A 24,491-nucleotide genomic window follows, 5' to 3' on the forward strand; every position below is an offset into this window, starting at 1 on the left:
TTACTTTTTGGCCAACCCAATATATCAGACTATATAGATGAGCCTCATTCTGGAACAGCAGTACAATGTTCCATTGGCTCTTGTAACTGACTTCCTATTAATTGACATTTAACTTGTTTCCTGTCTTCTGTTGTCCTACGCAATGCTGTTGATGCAAATACACACACACATTTGCACACAAGTTTGAACACATTTGTGGGATGAATTCCTAGAAGTAAAATGGTTGAGTCAGAGAGGGCATTCATTTTTAATTTGATATTTGCCAAAGTGTCCTCCAAAAGGTATTAATTGTCTAATCAACCATGCATGGTTTTCCTGTTTCACTGTACCTTATGAACAGTGTGTTACCAAATTTCTTGGTGTTTTCTGATCTGCTGGGAAAAGATGGTATCTTATGTCAGTTATTATGTGTGAGCTTGAACATTTTTTTCTATGCTTAAATCACTTGTCTTTTCTGCTGTCTCTTTGTTCTTTGCTCATTTGTCTGTTATATTGTTGGATCACTTACTGATTTCTAGTTGCTTTTTACATAATCTGGAAGTGATTCTTCTGTTACTTGATACAGATACTTCCCCCATTGGATTTTGTTAGCTTTTTCCATGCAGAAAACTTAATTTTTTGTAGTTAAACTTAATTATTTCATGACTTGGGTTTTGTATCATCCTTCGTGATATTGTTTTTGTCTGCCTTTTCTACTCTCTCTGGGTCTTTCTTGTGACTAATTGTTTCAAAACTTATGTCATAGGTAGACACCTTTCTCCTGACTTCCATCACCTTCTGCATCTGTTTGACCTTCAGCTCTAATTAAATACTTTGCCTTATTGTCTGCTTGTACACTGATCTATCGATTCATTGATTCAGTGTTCCCTGTAGGTTCCAGGTACTGCTCTATATTTGGGGGATGCAGTGGCAAACACAGCAGGCGTCTGCCCTGTCCTTACAGAACTAGTTGAAAGCTTAGCCAGGATGTGGGATTCACTCCAAGAGTCACTGAAACGGGGATGAGGGCTGATGAAGGACCGGGAGTCCTACCCTGGTCTGGGGTGGTGTGGTCATGAGGACGCTCAGGAAGGGCTTCCTTCAGAGCATATGTCTGAACGGAAGCCGGTAGCCTGAGTGGAAGTTGTTCAGACTCAAGAGAGTGGATGGCAGGGTGTCAGTGGAGTGGCGCCATGGGGTATTGTAAGTTGAGGAAGCTGCAGGGCAAGGCCCTGGAGTAGGAACGCTTACTGTATTAGAGAAACCAGAGAAGGCCACGATGGCTGGAGCAAGTCCTCTCCTTGAGAGGAGACTCAAGGGGCCTCGTTGCTCGGGGAGGGTCTCATGGACTATGTTACAGATTTGGTTATTTGCTCCACAATTCTTTGATTCTATGATTTCTCTTTCATGTGTATCCTCTAATATTTCCTTAGATTTCCCAACACATTTGTTCAGTGGACTTCTATCACATTGGCTTTTTGTTTTGCATGGGCTGTTTTATCTCCTATTGATCGTAAGCTGCTTTAGATAAAATACCATCAAGACCTCTTAAAGAGCAGCTCCCATGCATGTGTGCAGCCTGCCAGCGGTCCAGGAGTATTTCCTGATTAGTACATCATTGACAGCAGTGTTAGGAGTTAAGCAGATATGTGAATGGGTTTCATCTTCAGTTTCATATCCTGGTCATTAGAGAGGCTGCTGAGAGGATTTAGGTGAGAGGAATCTTGAGGCCAAATCGGCTTCTGTGGCCCAGAGTGTGGTGATGGATTAGTAATGTCTGTCATGGCACTGGGCGTGGATGTTACTATCATGGTACTGTTTCTTTTGCCATTTGTGACCTGAAATGTTAATTATAAAGACAGGTACTCTTTTGCCCTGCAGCTCAGTTTCTGTTGGCAAAGGTTAATTTGGGCAAGGGTCACGGTCGTGCTCTTGCTTTGGGCATGTGTAGAGCCATCTCCTTACTGGCATGAGCTTTTAATTCCAGCCTCTGCCTAAGGTTACTAACGTCTCTGTTGTAGGTCAGATTGCCTTTTTTTCCCCCCTGTGTGACTAGATACTTTCACAAAGCTCCAGGATTTTGTGTCCACCACGTTGACACAACAGCTTCTGAAATGTATTTTCCCCTTGAAATGACCAGAGTTAATAGCAGTGTCTGCAGAAATGTATTGATTAACACAGCTATGAATCATTTATGCTACAACTGTCGGTGCAGTGAATTGATTTGCAGGCTTGAGGGTTCGGGAGGAGCACCAGACATCTGTAGTCCATCCCCTTTCCCACCCCCACCTCTGGTGGGAGCTGCCCTGGTCCTGACAGCTCACAGGGAAGGCAGGCATTAGAGAGGATGTAGCGGGATGACCTCAGGGCCAGAAAGTATTCAGAGAAGCATCACAAGCCAGCCTTAGTCAGAGTCAAACTTGCTTCCAAGATGTCTGGCGCTGAGCCGTTGTTTGCTGCTCTAGAAATAGTCAACATGACCTAATCCGGTAGTGGTTATTCATGGAAAACAGAGGGGACACTGGGGAGTAGCCAGACCACCTCCTTGCTTTTTTTTTTTTTTGTTTTGCTTTTTTTGCACTTGCCAGAATATTTAAACAGACTATTTCATTTTACCTTGTGGAAATAGGTATATTCTTGCAAGTGAAAGACAAACTTGCCTGTAAAGGAAGGTCTCTTTGGAAGGTCCTTTCCTATACAAGGAAAGGAAAGTTGGGCTTCCTTGGTGGCTCAGATGGTAAAGAATCTGCATGCAGTGCAGGAGATGCAAGAGACACTGGTTCAATCCCTGGGTTTGGAAGATCCCATGGAGAAGGGAATGGCAACCCACTCCAGTATTCTTGCCTGGAAAATTCAATGGACAGAGAAGGCTGGCAGGCCTTCATGGGGTCACAGAGACTCAGACACAACTGACTGACTGACACTTTTACACTTTCCTATACAAATTCCATTCGATTCCTCTCTCCTCTTTAGGTGGAAGCATAGCTTTATGTGCTCGAGTGTTGCTCTAAACATATGCCATCCTTTTCAGCACTGTGGAGTTGCTGATCTCCTTACTTCTCGGCCCTTGCAGTGTTTATATTTCATCTCGCATGGTTGGATACATAGCTGACCCGTCCTGGTATCCAGTGTAGCTAGAGAAAGAGGGAAGTTGGAAGTGAGGGGGAGCCAGCATTCACTGTATTTAGCTCAAAGCTTGGGATAAAGCTGAAACTGCAATACTTTGGCCACCTCATGCGACGAATTGACTCACTGGAGAAGAGTCTGATGCTGGGAGGGATTGGGGGTGGGAGGATATGGGGACGACAGAGAATGAGATGGCTGAATGGCATCACCCACTCGATGGACATGAGTTTGAGCGAACTCCGGGAGTTTGTGATGGACAGGGAGGCCTGGCATGCTGTGATTCATGGGGTCGCAGAGAGTCGGACATGACTGAGCGACTGAACTGAACTGAACTGATGAGGCTCCTGAGACCATGTGAAAACCCCCAAACAGTGCCTTTTTAAAAAAATGTATTTTTATTTGTTTACTTGGCTACGTTGCATCTTAGTGGCAGCACACGGGGCCTTTGTTGCATCATTGCAGCATACGGACTCTGTGGTTGCGGTGCATGGACTTAGTTGCTCCATGGTGTGTGGGATCTTAGATCCCCAACCAGGGATCGAACCTGCATCTGCTGCATTGCAGGGTGGATTCTTGACGTCTAGACCATCAAGGAAGTCCCCCAAACAGAGCCTTGAGCCATGAAGGCGGGTCTGCAAGGGTCAGCCCTCCTCGCCCTGCTGAGTTCGCTGTAGAAGACCCAAGCCAAGGCAGGCACTTGGTGATCCTGAGGATGGGAGAAAGTGCCTCCCCAGCGACTCCTCTCTCTGCACCTGGGGGCTTCCTGCTTGGGGAGGGAAAGGCCTGTGGCTGACAAGCCTGTATAGTTGGATCCTCCCAGCAAGAGCCGTGTTACCACATGTTGGGCTCTGATTGGAGTCATGCTTCTTACTCTTTCCGTTTTCTTTTGTCCTTCGGAGAATTTACCAGTATGGTTGCAATTTAGATGTAATTGTTTGTAATAAAATTTTTCTTATTTTTTTTTTAAAGCTAGTCAGGGGAACTTACAAATGGGTTATATTGTTACATATGTGTATATATTTAGCATATGCATTTATAAAATCATACAGTGTAAGTAAACCAGGATCAGGGTCAGTAAATAGACAGCCCATGTGCTATCACTTTGTGCCCGCGGCAGATATTGTTAGAAAATCATGACATTTTCCTACTGATCCTAGGAGAGGGAGCCACTGCCAGTCCCTAGGAGTTGGCAGGTGTGATGAAACCTGTGTTTCATCCTGGACACAGCTAGTTCTGAGGCATGGGCCATTTGACCTGTCCTGATCAGTCTTTATATGATGGGTCACCATGCCACCTGCCTCTGGAAGGCCTCCACTGGGAATAAATGTTTATTTCTGGTGAATGGCCAGAGTCAGTGACTCTGATTGTAAAAGCCTCTGGTCAGTGTTGGTCATTTTCCCTTTGGGAATGAGTTGTCATGTGGGAACACTGAGATTTTGGCCTTGATTCCAGTGAACTTGGCATTTCAAAAGTTGCTTTGGGATGAAGTCAGGAGCCCTTAGCGAGGGGACAAGAAAGTATTTGGTCTCCCTTGCAGCGGTCTCTGGGTTAACCAGGGTCAAGGTTATTCTAGGGACAGGAACTCCTGTACTTGGACAGGAGTGCTGACAGCAAGGCAGGGCTCTGGGTCCAGTGACTAGATTTGAGATGTGAGCTGAACAACTGGGATGGTCTCGTCATTCACTAGGTTCAGACATGTTCATATGTAATCAGCACATGTTAGGAAAGAACCCACCGTGTGTGAGACACTGAGCTCTCTGTCCTGGGTTCCTTCTCACCCCCTCCCCAGCTTCGTGTGCCTTAGTGTTGTCCTTCAACAAGCACAACAGTTTAGACCTCTCGTGAACCTGATTCTTTCCACTTCCCAGAGGTTACATATAACACTGGAGTGGGTTGCCATTTCCTTCTCCAAGACTTTAGCATCTAATCACTGCCAATTAAAATACTAGATGTATGCTGCACCTCTGCCTGTTCAAGCTCCTTACTCCTGAACTTGAGATAGAGACCACGTCATTCTTGATTCTTAGGTAGCTTTTGGGTGTTGTTTATTGTTGTTGAGTCCCTAAGTCGTGTCTGACATTTTTGCGACCGCATGGACTGTGTAGCCTGTCAGGCTCCTCTGCCCATGGGATTTCCCAGGCACAAATACTGGAGTGGGTTTCCATTTCCTTCTCTGAGGGATCTTTCTGACCCAGGGATCAAACCCGCATCTCCTGCAATGACAGGCGCGGATTCTTTACCACTGAGCCATCAGGGGAGAAGGCAATTGCAACCCACTCCAGTACTCTTGCCTGGAGAATCCCAGGGACAGCGGAGCCTGGTGGGCTGCTGTCTATGGGGTTGCGCAGAGTTGGACACAACTGGTGACTTACCAGCAGCAGCAGCAGAGCCACCAGGAAGCCTGTATCTTTTAGGTAGGTTAGGCCTAAAGGTAGGTCCTTTTCCTTGGGTGAGGTGCATCTTGGAACTTAGCAGGAGCGTTGTTCTCTCAGTGGGTCTGTAAATGTAACCGAATAGCAGAGCATTTTTTTTTTTTTCTGGAAATAGACACATAGCCTGAAGGGTGGTAGAGTGGTGCTTGTGCCCGAGGACGAGGGAGGGCAGTGCTGGCTGTCCTTCACTGCTCCGGGGAGGGTTTCCATAGCAACCTCATTACTCTCTCCTCCCATCCCCATTCTGTCCCTACCTTGCCCTTGGCTATGGACTCCCAGATCATCATAGCATTACTGACCACCATGCCTCTACTTAAGATTGATACCTCCCATCTCAGATGGAGCTGTCATGCCAAGCAGCTTGTGGTATGGGTGCACATCTGCTATTCTTTCAGCAGTTTAGCTCCTTGAGGCTATATCAACCTTTTTTTTGTATCCTCCCGTGTGGTGCTTAGCAAATGTTGAAAGCATGAATCAGTGACTATTACAGGGATGCTTTCCTGAAGGAAGCAGCCCATAAAACAAGGCCATTTCTATCTTTTGGAAGATGGCCTGTGGAAACAAAGTTAGGGTCCAGATATAGTGACATTGGTGTAGAATAGATACCTTGTTCAGCAAGCACTTTCTCAGTTTCTGGCCTGTTTCATATTCATACTCTGGGACAGCGTTTCCTAACGTGTGTGCACCTTTGAACTAGTGCAGTGTCAGGTGTGGATGAAATTTGCCATGAAGCTATGAGGTTGAAGCTCCAGGATCCCTCAAATAGGGGGTCCCTACCAAGGCTCTGCACCTAATCTTGTATTCTTTCTCCTAAAGAGAGCTTTCTAACTTGAGTAAGCTTCAGGTGGCCCCACCCCTGAATACAAGTACAAAACACAGAGTTGAACTATGATAACTGAGCTTAAAAAATAAAACACAGAAAAGCCTGCAGAACTTGTCAGAGCCTTTGATGTATGAATATCTGAGGGGAGGTATAGTGCTGTTTCCCAAACACTTATTTAATTAAAAGAGTACTTTGTTTGCTAAAGAATCTCATAGTACCCCCATCAAAGTGAAACACATATTAAGTACTGTGAATCAGAAAATTAGGGCATGAACTGCCCAGCTGCCTCATAGCTGCTCATGTGAGCTGACTGCATCTCTTCTCAAGTTGATATTCGGTGACATTACATTGGTGGCTTTACTTGGCTTTGGTGAGAGTATTTACACTGGGGAGATCTGCAAACCTGCCCTCAGTTGAAACTTGACTTCTCACTTTATTCTATCTGCTCCCTGGGGCAATTATCAGGAGTTGATGCTTGTTCACACTAAGGGCATAAATGACTTTGTGCACAGTCTCTCAGTCATGTCTGACTCTTTGAGACTCCATGGACTGTAACCCACCAGGCTCCTCTGTCTGTGGAATTTTCCAGCAAGAATACTGCAGCAGGTGACCATTTCCTCCTCCAGAAGATCTTCCCGACCCAGGGACTGAACCCACATCTCCTGCATTGGCAGGTGAATTCTTTACCACTGAGCCACCAGGGAAGCCCATAAATAGCTTTAAACAACGTTTACATGAAAGGCTGGTGAGGTGGACTCATTATTTTAAAATACTCCTGTTCTTTTGAAAAATGGGTGTTCATACTTCCTTCTTCCCAGAGGAAAATTTATGTTTTTATCTCATTAGAAATGAGCTTAAGTATTTCAGGTGATATACTCAGCCTTGGAAATAAAAACATTTTGCTAGTATAACAAATTACCTTAAACTTACTAGTTTAAAGCAGCACAAAATTATCTTCATAGTTCTGACAGTCAGAAGTCCTAGCAACAATGTGTCAACAGGGCTGTGCTCCTTCTGAAGGTTTTAGGAGAGATTCTCTTTCCTTGACTTCCAACTTCTAAAGGCAGCTGGCATTCTTTGGCCTGTGGCCTCATCTTCTGAGCCAGCAGCATAGCATCTTCCAAGGTTGCTCTTTGACCTCTGCTTCCAATGTCACTTCTCCTTTCTTCTGACCTAGACACTTCTTTTAAGGACCTTGTGATTGCACTGGGCCCAGCTGGATAATTCAGGATGTTGTCCCCATCGCAAGGTTCTTAATCACATCTGCACATACTCTTCTGCCGTGTAAGGTAGCGTTTGCACAGGTTCTAGGGATTAGGAGGCTATCTTTTGGGGGAAGGGCATCACTCAGCCTGTCACAGTTCATGTGTTGTACGTGTGTGCCCTTAGTTGTGTCTAACTCTTTGCAACCCCAGTAGCCTGCCAGGCTCCTCTGTCCATGGTATTTTCAGGCAAGAATATTGGAGTGGTTGACACTTCCTCCTCCAGGGGATTTTTTGACCCAGGGATGGAACCTGGGTCTCTTGTGTCTTCTGCATTGGTAAGTGGATTCTTGACCACTAGCGCCACTGGAGAAGGCGATGGCAAGCCACTCCAGTACTCTTGCCTAGAAAATCCCATGGACGGAGGATCCTGGTAGGCTGCAGTCCATGGGGTCGCTACAAGTCAGACATGACTGAGCGACTTCACTTTCACTTTTCACTTTCACACATTGGAGAAGGAAATGGCAACCCACTCCAGTGTTCTTGCCTGGAGAATCCCAGGGACGGGGGAGCCTGGTGGGCTGCTGTCTATGGGGTCACACAGAGTCGGACACGACTGAACTGACTTAGCAGCAGCAGCAGCAGCGCCACCTGGCAAGCCCCTAATAGTTATCTTTATTCTTTAAAGGATCAGATTTATAGATGTTGTCTAGTATTTCTTCTGACTACAGTGTTTGTTTTTCATACATGCTCTTCCTGTTGCCTTAACTGTTTTCTAATATGAAATTACTATTTGTTTTACTGCCATCAGCAATTTCTGTTGGACAGTGACCATTACTGATAAAAGGTCTGCATTCTTTGTTTAAAATGTTAAAGCTTGGCAAAAGGAAAATACATTGAGTTAGGAAGGAGCTCTTTATTAAACTTGTTATGGAGGAGTTATTTTCCTGTTGAACAATTTTTATTCCCAGCTACCTCAAAATAGACCTAATCAAAATCCTCTCAAGTTCCTAAGTTCAGTTCAGTTCAGTCGCTCAGTCATGTCCAACTCGTTGTGACCCCATGAACCGCAGCATGCCAGGCCTCCCTATCCATCACCAACTCCCAGAGTCCACTTAAACCCATGTACACTGAGTCGGTGATGCCATCCAACCATCTCATCTTCTGTTGTCCCCTTCTCCTCCTGCCCTTAATCTTTCCCAGCATCAGGGTCTTTTCCAGTGAGTCAGCTCTTTGCATCAGGTGGCCAAAGTATTGGAGTTTCAGCTTCAACATCAGTCCTTCCAAAGAACACCCAGGACTGATCTCCTTTAGGATGGACTGGTTGGATCTCCTTGCAGTCCAAGGGACTCTCAAGACCTAAATCAAATCCGTTATGACTATGCAGTGGAAGTGAGAAATAGATTGAAGGGACTAGATCTGATAGAGTACCTGATGAACTATGGATGGAGGTTCATGACGTTGTACAGGAGACAGGAATCAAGACCATCCCCAAGAAAAAGAAATGCAAAAGAAGCAAGTTCCTAAACCTGAAATGAAAAAATAAAGGAGCATTGGGAGGAAGAGAGAGTAGGGTGTGAATGCAGACCCTGGTTTTTCCTGTTTCCGTGCTAGATGGAGAGGCTGGGGATCATTCTGTAGGGTGCCTGTAGCATGGGAGTCTGGTTTCCAGCAGTTTATCCATCAGTGTAAACAGAGTTCACCATTCAGTCAGCAAACCTTTGAGTACCTACTGATAGGAGCCTGGGAGCGACCTTCCCAGTTCACGGTGTAGTAGAGCAGGGTGAACCTGCAAAGGAGACTAGGGTGGTATGGCCAGAGGAGGAGGCGGAAACTGAGGGGATGGGCGGTGTTGAGGAGGTGAGTGAGGGTAGGACTTCTCGGTGCTGATGAGGGGTTCTGGGAAATGGACTTTGTCTTTACCAACATGAGGTCACCCACAGAGGTGACAAACCGCGTGTGGACTGAGCCTTCAGATGGTCTTGGCCCTGTGGATGCTGTGCCTTTTATTTATTATTATAGTTTTATTTTTTGACCATGCCACACGGCGTATGGGATCATGGTTCCCCAACCAGAGACTGAACCTGCACCCCTGCATTGGAAGCAGAGCCTTCCGTTGGGCCACCCGGGGAGTTTTGATGTTGGGGTTCTTGTCTATAAGGGAAGGGATAAGTTCCACAAAGAAAGTATAGTAATAGTAGTCTTTATTTTTATTTTAAAATTTTATTTATTCATTTTTTGGGGGCCATGCTGCATGGCTTGTGGGATCTTAGTTCCCCGACCAGGGATGGAACCTGGGCCCCAGCAGTGAAACAAGTCCTAACCATTGGACTGCCAGGGAATTCCCTAACAGTAGTCTTCAGATTTTTATAAGGCCATTGTCTTGGAGCGTTTGTGATTTACCAGCTTTGTGAGGACTATTCCCATAGTCAGTAATTTATCCCATTAAATGCAATAAAGTAGATTTTGAATGAATTGGTATTTCTGCTTTCTGGAGAACCATCATTGCTTGGTCCTCTTTTCTTTGTCTTCATTTCCAACACCAGCATAAGGGTATTAGTGACTAGTTCAGTCAACAGTTCTTAACCCCGGTGTCCTGACTCACTTCTGCGAGTCACAATCAATTGTGAGCCTTGTTGAAGTGATTTGCTACTGAGTACTGGTTAAGACACCATCCTTTTGGATGACCTGCTGGATTTGGAAGTTGAGTCACAATCATTGTGAGCCGTGTTGAAGTGATTTGCTACTGAGTACTGGTTAAGACACCATCCTTTTGGATGACCTGCTGGATTTGGAAGCAAAGTGATTCCTGTAATAAGATCGTTTTCCCTTGTATGGTTTCTAATATGCATTATGGAGTGGTTTGGAAAGGGGAGAAACAGAGCACAATGCTCATGCAGCATTGCCTGACATCTGCAGTGTCTGTGAGAACTGAGCCCCCGTGAGGAACTAAAAAGTCTTAATACAAAGAAGCACAGCGTATGCTTTATTTTGTTTTTAAATGTGGGAGAAATTGCATTTATTTGCTTACATTTTTGGCTGCACAGGCTCTCTCTGGTTACGGGGTGCAGACTTAGTTGCTCTGTGGCATGTGAGATCTTAGTTCCCCAGCCAAGGGTTGAACCTGAGTCCGCCTGCATTGGAAGGTGGATTCTTAACCACTGGACCACCAGGGAGGTCCCACAATGTATGCTCTAACAGTCACAGTTACTGTGTCTCATAGCCCTGGAGTTACCAGGAGAATGCTCAGTGTCAGCTGTACAAGTCAAGCACTGAGGGATTCTGGAACAGGAAAGAGAATGGCAGGCTTGGGGAAGAGGGGGTTGGAGAGTCTTTGTCGGACGAAATTGACCTTTAGGAGTAGAGTGAAATCTTGAAATGTCCGTTGGGCAGTCCCTTGCAGATGAGACAGTTGGCTCCAGGCCTCCAGAGCTGTAGTTCACATCTGTGTCTGTGGGCTGGCGTCACCTGTGGACTTTGTGAAAATGCTGAGACTGCACTTTTGGAGGTCTTGCTTCTGTATTAGCAGACGACGCCCATCCCCCGCTTTCTTCCCAAGTGGTTCTGATATAGGTCTGCTAGGGTTGAATCCATGTCATTTTGAGACTAGTGGAGGAGGAAGAGGTATCATGGTTTTGTCACTGGACACCTTTAGGGAGAAGTGGATTCACACATGCACATGTGCATGTGTGCACAAGACGCATATACCTTTTCTTTCTTTTTTCTTTAATGTTTTGGCTATACCTTGTGGCATGTGGGATCTTAGTTCCTTGACCAGGGATCAAACCCACACTTGCTGCGGTGAAAGGCAGATTCTTAACCACTAGACCACCAGGGAAGTCCCCTGCACCTCTGATCGTTTTTCATTTTTGTTCTTGGTAAGATTTGTGTCATGCTCCCTAAGGTATTCAAATCACTGAAATTCATTCTTTCACCTACTGGAAAACCAACTAGAACCTGAAAGAATAAGGCTTCCTTAAATTACAGAAGGAAGACTGAGGAGTTGGAAGACCTCGGTTCTTCTCATGGTTCTTTGATTAACTTTTTATGATATTGGACAATCCATTTTACATCTCTGGGCTTTGGTATACATACATACATACATATATGTATACATATATACATACATACATATATATGCAGGTGTGCTCAGTCGTGTCCAACTCTGTGACACCATGGACTGTAGCCTGCCAGGCTCCTCTTTGAGATTTCCCAGATAAGAATACTGGAGTGGGTTGCCATTTCCTCCTCCAGGGGATCTTCCTAACCCAGGGACTGAGCCAGCGTCTCTTGCATTGGCAGGCAGATTCTTTACATTGAGCCACCTGGGAAGCCCCTTTTATATATGTGTGTGTGTATGGTAGTGTGGTGATGTAGTCACATCCGATGCTTGTGACCCCCTGGACTGTAGCCCTCTAGGCTCCTCTGTCCATGAGATTTCCCAGATAAGAATACTGGCATGGGTTGCTATTTCTTCCTTGAGGGTATCTTCCCAACCTAGGGATCCAGCCTGGGTCTCTTGCATTGCAGGTGGAGTCTTTACTGACGGAGTCACCAGGGAAGCCCATATGTATATAGAAATTTGATGATCTGAGGTTTTCAAAATCGTATATTCTAAGACACGTGTTTTATAATGTCAGAGCTAACACTTTAAAGAATTTGAGTGTATCTCTGTAGCAGGTAGACTTGGGGCTGCTGGAAGCTCAAAGGCTTGTAAAACGTGATCTTAGCTTAAATGAATGTTCTACTTAATACCCAAATGCATACAGAACTAAATAACGAAAGATTGAATAACTATTCAAGTCACTTAAATAGCACATTATAAGATGTGACATAATGAGTTGTTGAGTGATCATCTTCCCTAGATCTTCAGTTCTTCAAGTCAGTAATAGGTTTTCCTTGACAAACAGGCTCCTAGGTCAGTTGTGTTTAGAATAGATCAAATAAAATTGAACAATTTATTAAAGACCTTAGAATCATAATCTCCATTATGAATACACATCTGCGTAATCTTTGTTTTATCAGACTTTACTGTCCAAGAAACCCTTTATTTTCTTTTAGGGTTATGGACTATTCACTAGTGGAATGGGATGCAATTTGGGAAGTTGTATTAGTGATGTACGTTAGGAGTTTAAAGTGGGGAGAGGTGGCTTCAAGCAGGATGGCCAGGGAAATACATGGAAAAAGCCGGTGACTGAGTTGGCAAGACAAGTGCCTGGAAGGGCACAGGACCCCGAACCCTTTCTTCAAAGGCTCAGTCATCCTTGGAAGTGCTCCTTTGATAAAATTAACCGCTCTCAAGTTCCAAATCCCCTGAGGGTATTAGGGGACCTGACTTCCTACCACTCCTCACTCCAGTGTTTTTCTGTTTTTGTACTAGCTATATTGATCCGCAATAAGCTGGTTTCTAGCCTCATACTTGGCTAATGTGCTATTGTGAGGGGCTGCTGGCACTTATCTAGAACTTGGCTGCTGCTTATCTCCAGTGAGCCAGGGTTGAACTGTTAAGGCTGCAGTTCACCTGCAGCTGCCCCTCCCCAGGTTACTGATGGAGAGTCCTCCAGAGGGGCCTCGGGATCTGTGCTTTCAGCTCACCCCCAAGGCCATGGATTTCGGAGTTGAACACGGAAGCCTGTCTCTGGTTGGGCCCACTGAGCCTGTATATTCACCTTACATTAGATTCCACTGGAGCCTTTGGGTCCAGAATTGCCCTGGGGAGGCCTGGGGAGACACCAGTGCTGTGGACTACAGGCTCACAGCAGTGAAAAGCAACAGAGTTCCCGGTTGTTAAGGCCCTAATTCCATATAGCTTCCCTCAAACAAGTACATCCCAAGTCTAGATATAATTAGGTAGCAGTTATTGAATTGAGTCAGTCATTTGCAAATGTCGTTATAAGAATTCATGATCATATTAGAGCCATCTAGGGAGGGGAAGAATGAGACTTGAAGTGGGCAGGCTGGAAGGAGCCTCTCCTCCTCATTTGGTTGATTCTGTTGTGTGTCTGTTCTTCCCTCTGGTGCCCTCACAGTCACGTGTTTCTTGTCTAAAACCCATGAGGAATTCTTTGTTACAAAGAAGTGAGAGGTTGGCTGCTTCTGATTAAAGGCTGAAACACTTGAAATCCACTGGAGGAGAAGACATTTATGTTTTAATCTTATGGTGCAGCTAATAGTTTTAATCAAAGAATTTTTTTTATTTTTTTAAGCACAGCAGGCTCTGTAATTGAGATCCAAAAAATTAGAAATAAGCTTTGGTTATTAGGCATCATAATTTAGAAAGGAGTCTCTAGACTCACCAAATCTGTTACTCCAAATACAAAGTAAGAAAGTACTTTAAAAGCCCAATACCAGGGACTTCCCTGGTGGCTCCCTGGTAAAGAATCTGCCTGCCAGTGCGGGAGAAATGGGTTTGATCCCTAACCCGGGAAGATCCCACATGCCACGAGGTTCCTGAGCCCATGCACCACAACTCCTGAAGCCTACAGTCTAGGGCCCATGCTCAACAAGGGAAGCCAGAGTAATGAGAAGCCCGTTCACCACAAGTAGAGACTAGCCAGCCCTTGCTCGCCACAACTAGAGAAAGCCTGTGTGCAACAGCAAAGACCCAGCACAGCCAAAAAATAAAAATAATAAATGAAAGAAAGCCCAGTATCAGAGCCCAAGTTCTGACCTAGTTTAAAATGTTAAAATGCAGCTTATCCTACTAACAGATGACTAAGATGGTACATTCTCTTCTAGTTTCTTCTCCTTTATTTGTGTTGGGGGCTTCTTTCTCTCTTCAGGGCGAGAGAGGGTATTATTGGCGTGATTTTGCAGGGCAACTGGCTGCTGCTTTTTGCATCCCTTGGCATGGTATCTCAGCTTTGCCATTTGTATGGGGGAATGGGCTTTTGATGTATAGCAAAAAGGACTGATTTTAATATAGAATACTGAATTCTGGGTATTATTCTTTGACAGTAGGAAAAATAACTTGTCACCGAGCATTAGTTTTCAAAGCCTGAAATAAAGTGGCTTAATTTCCCAAGAGACGCCTTAGAGATAGACCAGCTCTTAAAGGAGGAGGCCCACATGGCTGGTGGGTGATAAGTGGAGGCGCCTGGTATTGTAGTTTCTCACGAAGGGGGTCTGTGAAAGTCTTGTGCATAACGGTAATCCTTTGTTTCTGAAGGATGCTCCATGCCAGAGTTTGGTCCTGATGCTGGCATCTTCCCTTGCACTCCTCTCTCTGCTACTGGAGCCTTGGGGCTGAGGTGGATGCTTGAGAGTCAGGTGAGCTGGCACACGGAAGGGGGTTGAGAAGTCACAGCTGCTGCTGTCAGGACTACTCCAGTGTTTGGAGCCACTGGCCCTGGAGTGCCAAGTTCCCCTCAAAAACAAAAAGAACCTCTGCCACAGCCATGCATAGTAAAGACAAGAGAAAGTGGGAAGGTGGCTGGGCTTCCAGACTTAATATTCATAGTCAAAGGTGGGTAGTTGGATGATTGTCAGTCTGTATTATTTTATTTACTCACCACTGCCCCCTACCCCATCCCCCTTCCCCTTCCTTCTTGCTGTTTCTTCCCTGTCCTGGTTGTAAAACAATTTGCATTCTTTGTCGTCAAGTTCTGGCACACAGTTCATTGTGTGTTGCGGCTCCAGTGCTGCTCAAGTGGCCCCAGTTGCATATATAGCTGGACCCCAACTCACTTTTCTAATGTTGTTTTCTTCCATCTCCTGCAAAATCTCTGCTCTGGCCAGCCAGTTTCCCAGCTGATCTCTCAGCGTGTCTTTGGAGTTCTCACCCTTCAGCTCTGAATCAGAGAAGACCCTGGTCTGGAACCCACTTCTCCCCACTAATCACTCTCTTCCTTTCGATAGCAGATCCTGTTTTCAGATGGTGAGGGGACCAGAAGCTGGCATCACTCTAGTGCACTGGAATATCATGAGCATGCCTGAGTGAGCAGGCAGATTCAGAAGCTGATGGTGTCTGAAAATCACCATGTTTATAGAACATGTGAACATTCCTTATTCCTTAGTTAACTTGGAAACAAGTTCAATATGTATTGATTGATACATATTGGCTGTATGTATATTCAGCGGCTGTATGTTCGGTTGCTCAGTCATGTCCAGCTCTCTGCGACCCCATGAACTGCAACATACCAGGCCTCCCTGTCCTTCACCATCTCCCAGAGCTTGCTTAGAAACTCATGTCCATTGAGTTGCTGATGCCATCCAACCATCTCATCCTGTGTCGTCCCCTTCTCTTCCTCCCTTCAATTGTTCCCAGCATCAGGGTCTTTTCTAATGAGTCAGGTCTTCACATCAGGTGGCCAAAGTATTGGAGCTTCAGCATCATTCCTTCCAATGAATATTCAGGATTGATTTCCTTTAGGATTGGTTTGACTCTTAGCAGTCCAAGGGACTCTTAAGTGTCTTCTTCAACACCACAGTTTAAAAGCATCAGTTCTTTGGTGCTCTGCCTTCTTTATGCTCCAACTCTCATATCCATACATGTCTACTGGAAAAAGCATAACTTTGACTATACAGACCTTTGTCAGTAAAGTAATGTCTCTGCTTTTTAATATGCTGTCCTGGAGAAGAGAACGGCTACCCACTCCAGTATTCTGGCCTGGAGTCCATGGGATCGCAGAGAGTCGGACACGACTGAGCGACGTTCACTCACTGGGTTTATCTAAGTTTTCTTGCAAGGAGCAAGTGTCTTTTAATCTCATGGCTGCAATCACCATCTGCAGTGATTTTGGAGCCCAAGAAAATAAAGTCTGTCACTTCTTCCATTGTTTCCCCATCTATTTGCTATGAAGTGATGGGACTGGATGCCTTGATCTTCATTTTTTGAATGTTGAGCCTTAAGCCAGCTTTTTCACTCTCTTCTTTCACCTTTATCAAGAGACTTTTTAGTTCCTCTTTTCTTTCTGCCATAAGGGTGGTGTCATCTGCGTATCTGAGGTTATTGATATTTCTGACAGGAATCTTGATTCCAGCTTGTGCTTCATCCAGCCTGGCATTTCACATGATATACTCTGCACATAAGGGAAATAAGCAGGGTGACATATATAGTCTTGACGTACTCCTTTCCCAATTTGGAACCAGTCTGTTGTTCCGTGTCTGGATCTAACTGTTGCTTCTTGACCTGCATACAGATTTCTCAGGAGGCAGGTAAAGTGGTCTGATATTCCCATCTCTTTAAGAATTGTTCACAGTTTGCTTTGATCCACGCAGTCAGAGGCTTTAGCGTAGTCAATGAAACAGAAGTAGATGTTTTTCTGGAACTTTGTTGCTTTTTCTATGATCTGATGGATGTTGGCAATTTGATCCCTGGTTCCTCTGCCTTTTCTAAATCCAGCTTGAACATCTGGAATTTCACGATTCACATACTGTTGAAGCCTCACTTGGAGAATTTTGAGCATTACTTTGCTAGTGTGTGAGATGAGTGTAATTCTGTGGTAGTGTAATTGTGTAGTTGAACATTCTTTGGCATTGCCTTTCTTTGGGATTGGAATGAAAACTGACCTTTTCCAGTCCTGTGGCCACTGCTGAGTTTTCCAAATTTGCTGGCATATTGAGTGCAGCACTTTAACAGCATCATCTTTTAGGATTTGAAATAGCTCAGCTGGAATTCCATAACCTCCACTAGTTAACTTGGAAACAAGTTCAGTATGTATATAAATATTCAACTTGGACCCCTAGAATATGAAGTTGGCTATTCAGTTTTTCCCCACCAAACATTATATTGTGAGCATTCTCATGTATTGTTGAATTGCTCTAAAATTTATTTTTTTAAAGCTTAAATCTGGCCTCTTGTTTCGAGTGTGGTCTGAGGATCCCCTTCCTTTGGAATTGCTTGGGGTACTTGCCAAACCTGGTGATCCCTGGACCCTGCACTCGATGGAGAGAGGAATCTGGGGATGGGATGGGGGTGGCATGGAAATCTCCACTGTGATTCTGTGGCTCAGAGAGGTAAGAGAACCCCTGCTAAAGACCCACCCCCTTGTCCCTTTGTCTGCCCTGCTGAGTCTGGTGTGGGGAACGAGGGGTCCTTGTGGCTGCCTAGTTATCTGGCCAGGTCAGGGTCAGATTGGGCAAGTAAGAGCTGAGAAGAATCCGGATTCCTAAAGGACTTATGGTGAGCACTGCCCCCCCCCACACACAAATCCACCCCTCCCCCTGCAAAAAAAAAAAGAATATGGGTTCCTTGGAGGGAGAGTCTACACAGGCCTGAGGACCGACCCAGGAACTGACCAGGACTGAGTGAGGGAGCCTCCCTGCTGTCTCCAGACAACGTGTGGACCCTTGCACAGGTTTGTGGCCTTTGAAAATATTTTCTAGCCCTTGACTCTGCCTGGGTTTTATTTTTTTAACCGTATATGTCAGAGCCATTTATGAAGTCCCCAAATCTTGTTTTGTCTGGCCCTTGCAAGGCAAGTGACCTGTAACTTTACACCAGAACGTGTTTGAAGTGACTTCTGGCCTGGAGCCTTTGGAGTCGGGTGGTAGGAGGGATGTGTGTGTGACATCACTGTGTGAGTGGATGGGAAAGAACCCTTTCATGGTCCCAGAGGAATCAAACTTGGTTTTTCTCCCTTCATTGTCTTTCAGCTATTGTTTGGCTTTTTCACTTTCCTGAGGGCAAGTTCAGAGCCCTAAGTCCTGGTTACTGTTTCGGAGAAGTGTGCCAACTGCAGAGATGGTGTGGGGCTTAGGGCTCTGCTTCCACAGGCCCAGTGGCCTCCCTGATGCCGTGGAGATGACCTTTCTTGACTCTCTTGAGTTCTGTTCCTGGGAGGTTTCTAGAGCCTATTGAAGGCTGAGGAGAGGATGATGACAGGGCCTGAGAACACAGGAGCAGGGCAGGTGTAGGAGGGGTGGGGTGCCTCTGCGGGGCCTTGGGAGGCCCTGATGGATGGGGCCAGCTGGGTATAAGGACTCGCCCATCCCCCCCAAGCCCCCTCGCCAATCTTGATTTTCATCCCTGTCTTGCTGATGTGATTTCCTCATACACTGTCCTACTTAGCAGCGATACCTACTCTATGAAGTTAGAGATAAATTAGGCTTAAGGGAGGGAAAAGCTATAGCTAATGTGGAAATGAGGAGAAAATTGCCTTATTTAAAAGAAAAAAGTTGTAAAATATACATAACATAAAATTTAGTTCTTTAGCCATTTAAGTGTACAGTTCAGGAGCAGTAAGTACACATAAGTCACCCAACCATTACCACCATCCATCTCCAGAACTTTCTCATCATACTGAAACTCTGTACCCATTAAACAGTAATTTGTCATTATCTTCCCTACCCTCCACCCCTGGCAACCGCCATTCTACTTCCTGTCTCTATGAATCTCTGTACCTCATGTAAGGAGAAGTATAAAACGCTTGCTTTGTGTCTGGCTTGTGTGTTTAAGTTCGCATTTTCTTCTATGTTGATATTTTCAGTAAGCCCTGTAAGTAGTGGAGAGTGGTCTTGACTTCTGTGTGGTAGAGACTACTCCCGCCTCCCTCTGCCTGTCCTTGTTGCCCAGAGTGGCAAGGCCAGCGCACCGCTTCAGCTAATCCTCTGTGTGGAATGAGGCGACAGCTGGGGGATCCCAAAGTTTGCTTCCAGCTGTTGTCAGGCTTCAGTGTTTTCTCTAGAACGTCAAACTAGAGTTGCCAGATACAATACAGGCTGCCCAATTGAATTTAAGTTTCAGAGAAGCAGTGAATAATTTTATTAGAAGCGTGTCATGAATATTGCATAGGACATACTTGTATTTAGGAATTATTTATGGTTTCTCTGAAATTCACATTTAACCAAATATCTTGTATTTTTGTTTGCCAAGTCTGGGCAACCCCACGGTAAACACAAAGTGGTTCTTGGGTAGAAGGTCAGAGATGGGCAGATTTGATGGTAGGGGAGAGGTAACTTGGCATCATCAACTTACTCTTGGTGGATATTAAACAACATTAAAAACTTATTTCCTAAAGAAAAGTCGGATTTTTATAGTAATTGCGTAGGCTCTTGTCTATTGTGTCTATAGATAAAGCGGTAGAAAGTACCCACTGGTGATCAAAATACTACCTGTGCATGACAGGTGTCAAAAGTAGGAGGTCCTGTCAAAAGTAGGAGGTCCTGTGCAGGTGTTATGATACGTGGCAGTTTGCAGGGATCCCAGAGAGGGTATGTGAGGGATTCTCCAGGGCCTGTTGCAGGCCTCCCCCAGCTGGGGTTTCTCTTGTTGATGGATGGAGCCAGCTGTGGAGAGGTGGTTTTATATAGTGTGAAAATGGAAACTTGACTTCAAGTTTCCCTCTTGTCCCTTCCTGTGTAACAGTCAACTGTCCTCAGGTTGCTTCTCTTTGGTGGCACTTTGAGTCCGCCTTCTGTTTAAGAATTTGACAAAAATGCCACCAATGCTATTTGCTCTAAGTCAAGCTGGCACTGAATTCTCCTTTCTCTGTGTTTTCCATGTGGCTGTTTGCACTTGTCCCCTTCCTCTTGGATTTAGCTTCCTGGGGCTGTGGTTTGGAGGACAGAAAATAATAGTTTTCAGGCCTTGCAAGCAGTGTGAGCCCTTTCTGAGCTACTGGTGAGTAGGTGGAGAAAATCAGTGTTTGGTGCTATTCTCTACGGGGCCAGGCCCACCTATGAATGCGATCGCAGGCCCCCAGCAGCCTGTGGGAGAGCTGAGGGGGGCTGCCTGCTGAGGACCCCTCCTGAGACTTCCAGGACGCATGTATACTTTGTTCACCATAAAGGCATATGCACTTCACTTTGGTGTTTCAAAGCCCTAACAATTTGGTGGCTCATTTTGGCCTTTTTCTTCCCCTGGAAAGTTAATGCCATAGTTAATGACTCAACTGTGACTGTAGTCAGGACGTTTCCCTTCCACTGATGTCAGTGTGCAGAGCAGTCCTCAAGCAAGTGTTGGTGGCAGAGGCAGGCAGAAATGGGAGAGAGAAGGGAGGCCTCTGGGACCCCAAGGGAGAGAGTGCTTCAGCTGCTGCCCCCACATATGAGGGAGGCCAGGCCTTGACATTCTCATGTTCCATCCTTGTAGCTTCCAGGCTCACTGGAGGAGTGAGTTTGGCTGAGGGTGGTGGCCGCTAGAGGTCTGTATGTCTCCTGCCCAGCTGTTGCTTCTCTGTCCAGGAGCCTTAGTGGGAGTTACCATGTGGGGTTACCTTCATGGAGTGTGGGGTCAGTTTTAGGTCTGGTTGTTAGACTTGCTGCATCTGGCCCACTGGCTCCTCCTGGCTCAGTTCTGTCAGACCTCATCTTGACCCTGGGAGGGCAGGACTTGGGGCAGGAAAGGGGTTTTGTTCTGAGTATTTAGGTCCAGGTCTTCTATTTTTCTGACTGTGTGGCAAGGTGTGTGGGATCTTAGTCCCCCAACCAGGGATTGAACCCATGCCCATGAAGTGGAAGTGCAGAGTCCTAACCATTGGTCCATCTGGCAAATCCCAGCTCCAGGTATTTAGCTCAGACTCGAGAAGTCTGACTTCCATTATTTCAGCCCTTCAGAGAAAAAAATGACCTAGGGTGGCTTAATAAGTCCTGAATTTCTTGGGATAAAGGTTTGAAGTGATGCTTCAAGCATTCTTCCCAAGGCCCTGGCTTCCTTTGACCATGTGGGATGGAGTGGGGGTTGGGGGGGAGGCGGTACTTGGAGAAGAGAAGAGAGAAATTCTAGTATCTCATCTTCTCTTCCTCCACCCCCAACTCCAGTTCCTTAGATTCGCTGCCATGTTCTGTTCTTCCCAAGGGGTTGACAGAATCAAACACGCTGGGGAACTATTTGACATAGGGATGGTGTGTGGACAGTTACGACTGTTACTAAGCGCAAAGAATCTGGGCAAAGGAGGGAGAAAAACAACTGGTTTAAAAGAAGCAGTCTTATTAATTGCTGTTTTTTGAGGACCTCTCATGGACAAAGGGTTATGGTACCTACTGAGAGAAACACGGGAACAGTGAGACCTTGGTGCTGTCTGCAGGAGTTTGTGATGAGAGAGGTCACACAGTCGCTGCCATTTGTAGGTCAGGAGAGTGGTACCCAACAGGGACAGGAAGTGATGGGGACCTGGGAAACTTAGAAGGGTTCCTGGAGGTGCAGCCTCAACTGAGCTTGGAGATTCTGTACGACGTTGGAAAGCAGACTGTTCTGGTTGGGAGAGATGGAAGGAACAAAGTCGCAAAGGCACGTCGGGGAGAAAGGGTGTTAAAAGCCTAGGGCTGTAAATTGATGGGGAGTGATTACTTTTCTTTTCACTACTAGTATAGTGTCAAGTTAGATGTCAGTTGACAAACTTTAGAAAAGAGTCATAGCCTATACCTCTTGCCCTTGCTCCTCAACTTCCACAGCTACCACTGAGCAGAACACTGTTCTGGAAGACCCTCCCCACCCCCAGTCCTTCGGGGGCCAGCTCTCACAGCTGGATCCTCGGTCTCCCTTCACATCTTGCTGTTTATTGCCCTTTTCTCTGATCGCTCTCTCTCCCTTCCGCCTCTGGAACACCGTACTGCCTGGACCCACCTTCTTCTCCTCCGCCAGTCCTTTCTTCCGTCTGTGTGTATCTGCATCCCTGGGCTTCCGTCTTCCCAAATCATCCCCCCGACCCCGCCCCCCACCTACTCCCTGTGCCGAGGGCTTTCTCTCTCACCCAATCCAGTGTCCTAGCTGACTTTCTGCTCTTCAGCAAGTTCCCTTATCTGTGCTGGTGCCACCAGCTAAGACCCTGGGGGTTAGGATTCTGCAGTTTTGAACCCCTGAAAGCCCCCAAATTGAAGATCATTCCACAGACATCAGTTACACACCCTGAGGATGCAAGGTGCGAGGGAGACAGAAATCGCTTGGGGTCATCCAGTCAATACCTGCTTCCCCGCCAGCCTCTGTTTGCAAGGGCCTCATCCCTTTAAAGGGCTTCCCTGGTGGCTCAGTGGTAAAGAATCCTCCTGCAATGCAGGAGATGTGGGTTCAATCCCTGGGTCAGGAAGATCCCCCGGAGTAGGAAATGGCAACCCACCCCAGTATTCTTGCCTGGAGAATCTTATGGACAAAAGAGCCTGGCAAACTACAGTCCATAGGGTTGCAAAGAGTCAGACACGACTGAGAGGTTGAGTACACACATGCATCCCCTTAAAAGCTCTGAGATTTAAGTACCTAAGGAAGCTGAAATCCTACTTTACTTTATCTATAACTTCAAACCACTTAAGTCCCTGCATCTCAAACTTCCTAGCAATTTGATAAGAAGCAAAGAGCATCTCACTGGATTTCTAGGGTGGTGGTGCTGGCAGTGGTTTCAGCCATGCGGGAGGTGGCTGTGCTGGAGGAATCCTCCCTGAGGTTTAAAAGGCAGGGCGGGGTGGAAGGGATTTGTGTGTTCTCCGCATCTGCGTCTTGCACAGGCAACTTTGAATCTGACACCTCTGTCACATAGCCTGTGCCTGGAAACCCTGAAACTATTCCTGGTATTCATAATTCACATCGGGTAGGCCTCAGTGGTATTTATAGCACTCCCCGAGACAAGTCATTGCCAGAGGAGGTAGTGACACTTATCAGGTGTGGTGTAGGAGAAGTGGGGCTGAGTGCTTGCTTTTTCTGGCTAATTTTAGATTCTTAGTGGTTGGGGTGGGTATGAGGGCTTATCACATAGTCAGTGTGCTTTCAGAAGCTCTGATCTCCCTGGGAGACTGGAAGTACAGACACGTATGGCCATTTTTGTTCTTGGGGCTTGGCATTGCCCCAGGGTATTATCTGGAACGTATCTCACTGCTGAGGTTCTCCCTTGCTCCTTCCCCTCTTGCTGCCTTCCGGCAGGAAAGAGGGTATGCAGGGCTCTTTGAATCCCTAGGATTAGGCTGAGGGATGGGGGTCTGGGGAGGAGAGGGTTTGATAGTAGGACATCATGCTTTCAAACTAAGTCTTAAAACGTGTGAATGTTTGACATGCCTTGTAGCTTGCCCATGTGCTGTCTGCTCTTCATAACGGGGGATCTCCTTGGATTTCCAGGGGACGTTTGGACTTCCCTGATGGCTCAGATGGCAAGGAATCACCTACAGTGTGGGTTCAGTTCCTGGGTTGGGAATATCCCTTGGAGAAGGGAATGGCAACCCACTCCAGTATTCTTGTCTGGAGAATTCCATGGACAGAGGAGCCTGGTGGGCTGTAGTCCATCGGGTCGCAAAGAATCGGACACAACTGAGCAACTCTGAATATTTGAGCTGTGAATTATTTCAGGCAGGGGTGGATGACTATGCAGGGGAGCTGGGCCCCATCTCACTTGGTGGTCCAGCCTTACTGGCAGAAGAGGCTTTTCAAATGACCTGCCTCCCTGGGAGAGTGGTGCTGCCCAGGGAGGGATCCCGCCAGGACTGAGGGATGTGGGATCTGGAGAGGCAGGAAGCCGGCTGGCTTGTGTTGGCGCCTGTGCCGTCTTTGGCTGACGAGGCCGTGACAACCTGAGGGACTGGACAAAAGGAAGGTGTGTGGGAGCTTGTGAAGGCACGTGTTTGCCTGTGCCTTAGTGAGGGCCCGTCGCCAGGTTCAGGAACCCTGGGTGGGTTACAGCGAGGGTGGCCAAGTCACATTTGGTCCCCTTCTCTGCTCACCTTTCGCCAGTCTCTGCCATTGGTCACCTTCCGCTTCGCACGCCCCGGACATTCCTTTCCTGAGGCCTGTCGTGCCTCGAGCTCCCTGTCCTGGTGTAAAGAGCAGCCGAGGGAGGCAGGCCGGCCAGGAAACGGGTATAAGGTCTCCTCAGATGATGGTGACGAGGCAAGTCCGACCTGCTGCTCCTCCCCGACAGTGGTCAGGCCCTGGCTTCTGCGTCGCGGGCTTTGAAAACCTCACCGGCGGCAACAATGGGGTCTTTCTTCGTGGCAGCTCCCGGACCAGCTCTGTTGTGGCTCTGCTGGCATCGCTGATGGGCGCACTCTCCCATGGGGCCAGCGATGGGG

The 24,491-nt window shown here is 46.5% G+C and overlaps 1 protein-coding gene across 5 annotated transcripts in view; it reads left to right on the forward strand.

Annotated features, from left to right (window-relative positions):
• Nucleotides 1–24,491, forward strand: part of TLN2 (talin 2) — a 509,872-nt gene that overhangs the window by 49,648 nt on the left and 435,733 nt on the right. The window lies entirely within an intron of this gene.

Source organism: Moschus berezovskii, chromosome 9 (genome assembly GCF_049115385.1).
Source record: "Moschus berezovskii isolate FMDL1 chromosome 9, NW_MosBer_1.0, whole genome shotgun sequence".
NCBI lineage: Eukaryota > Metazoa > Chordata > Mammalia > Artiodactyla > Moschidae > Moschus > Moschus berezovskii.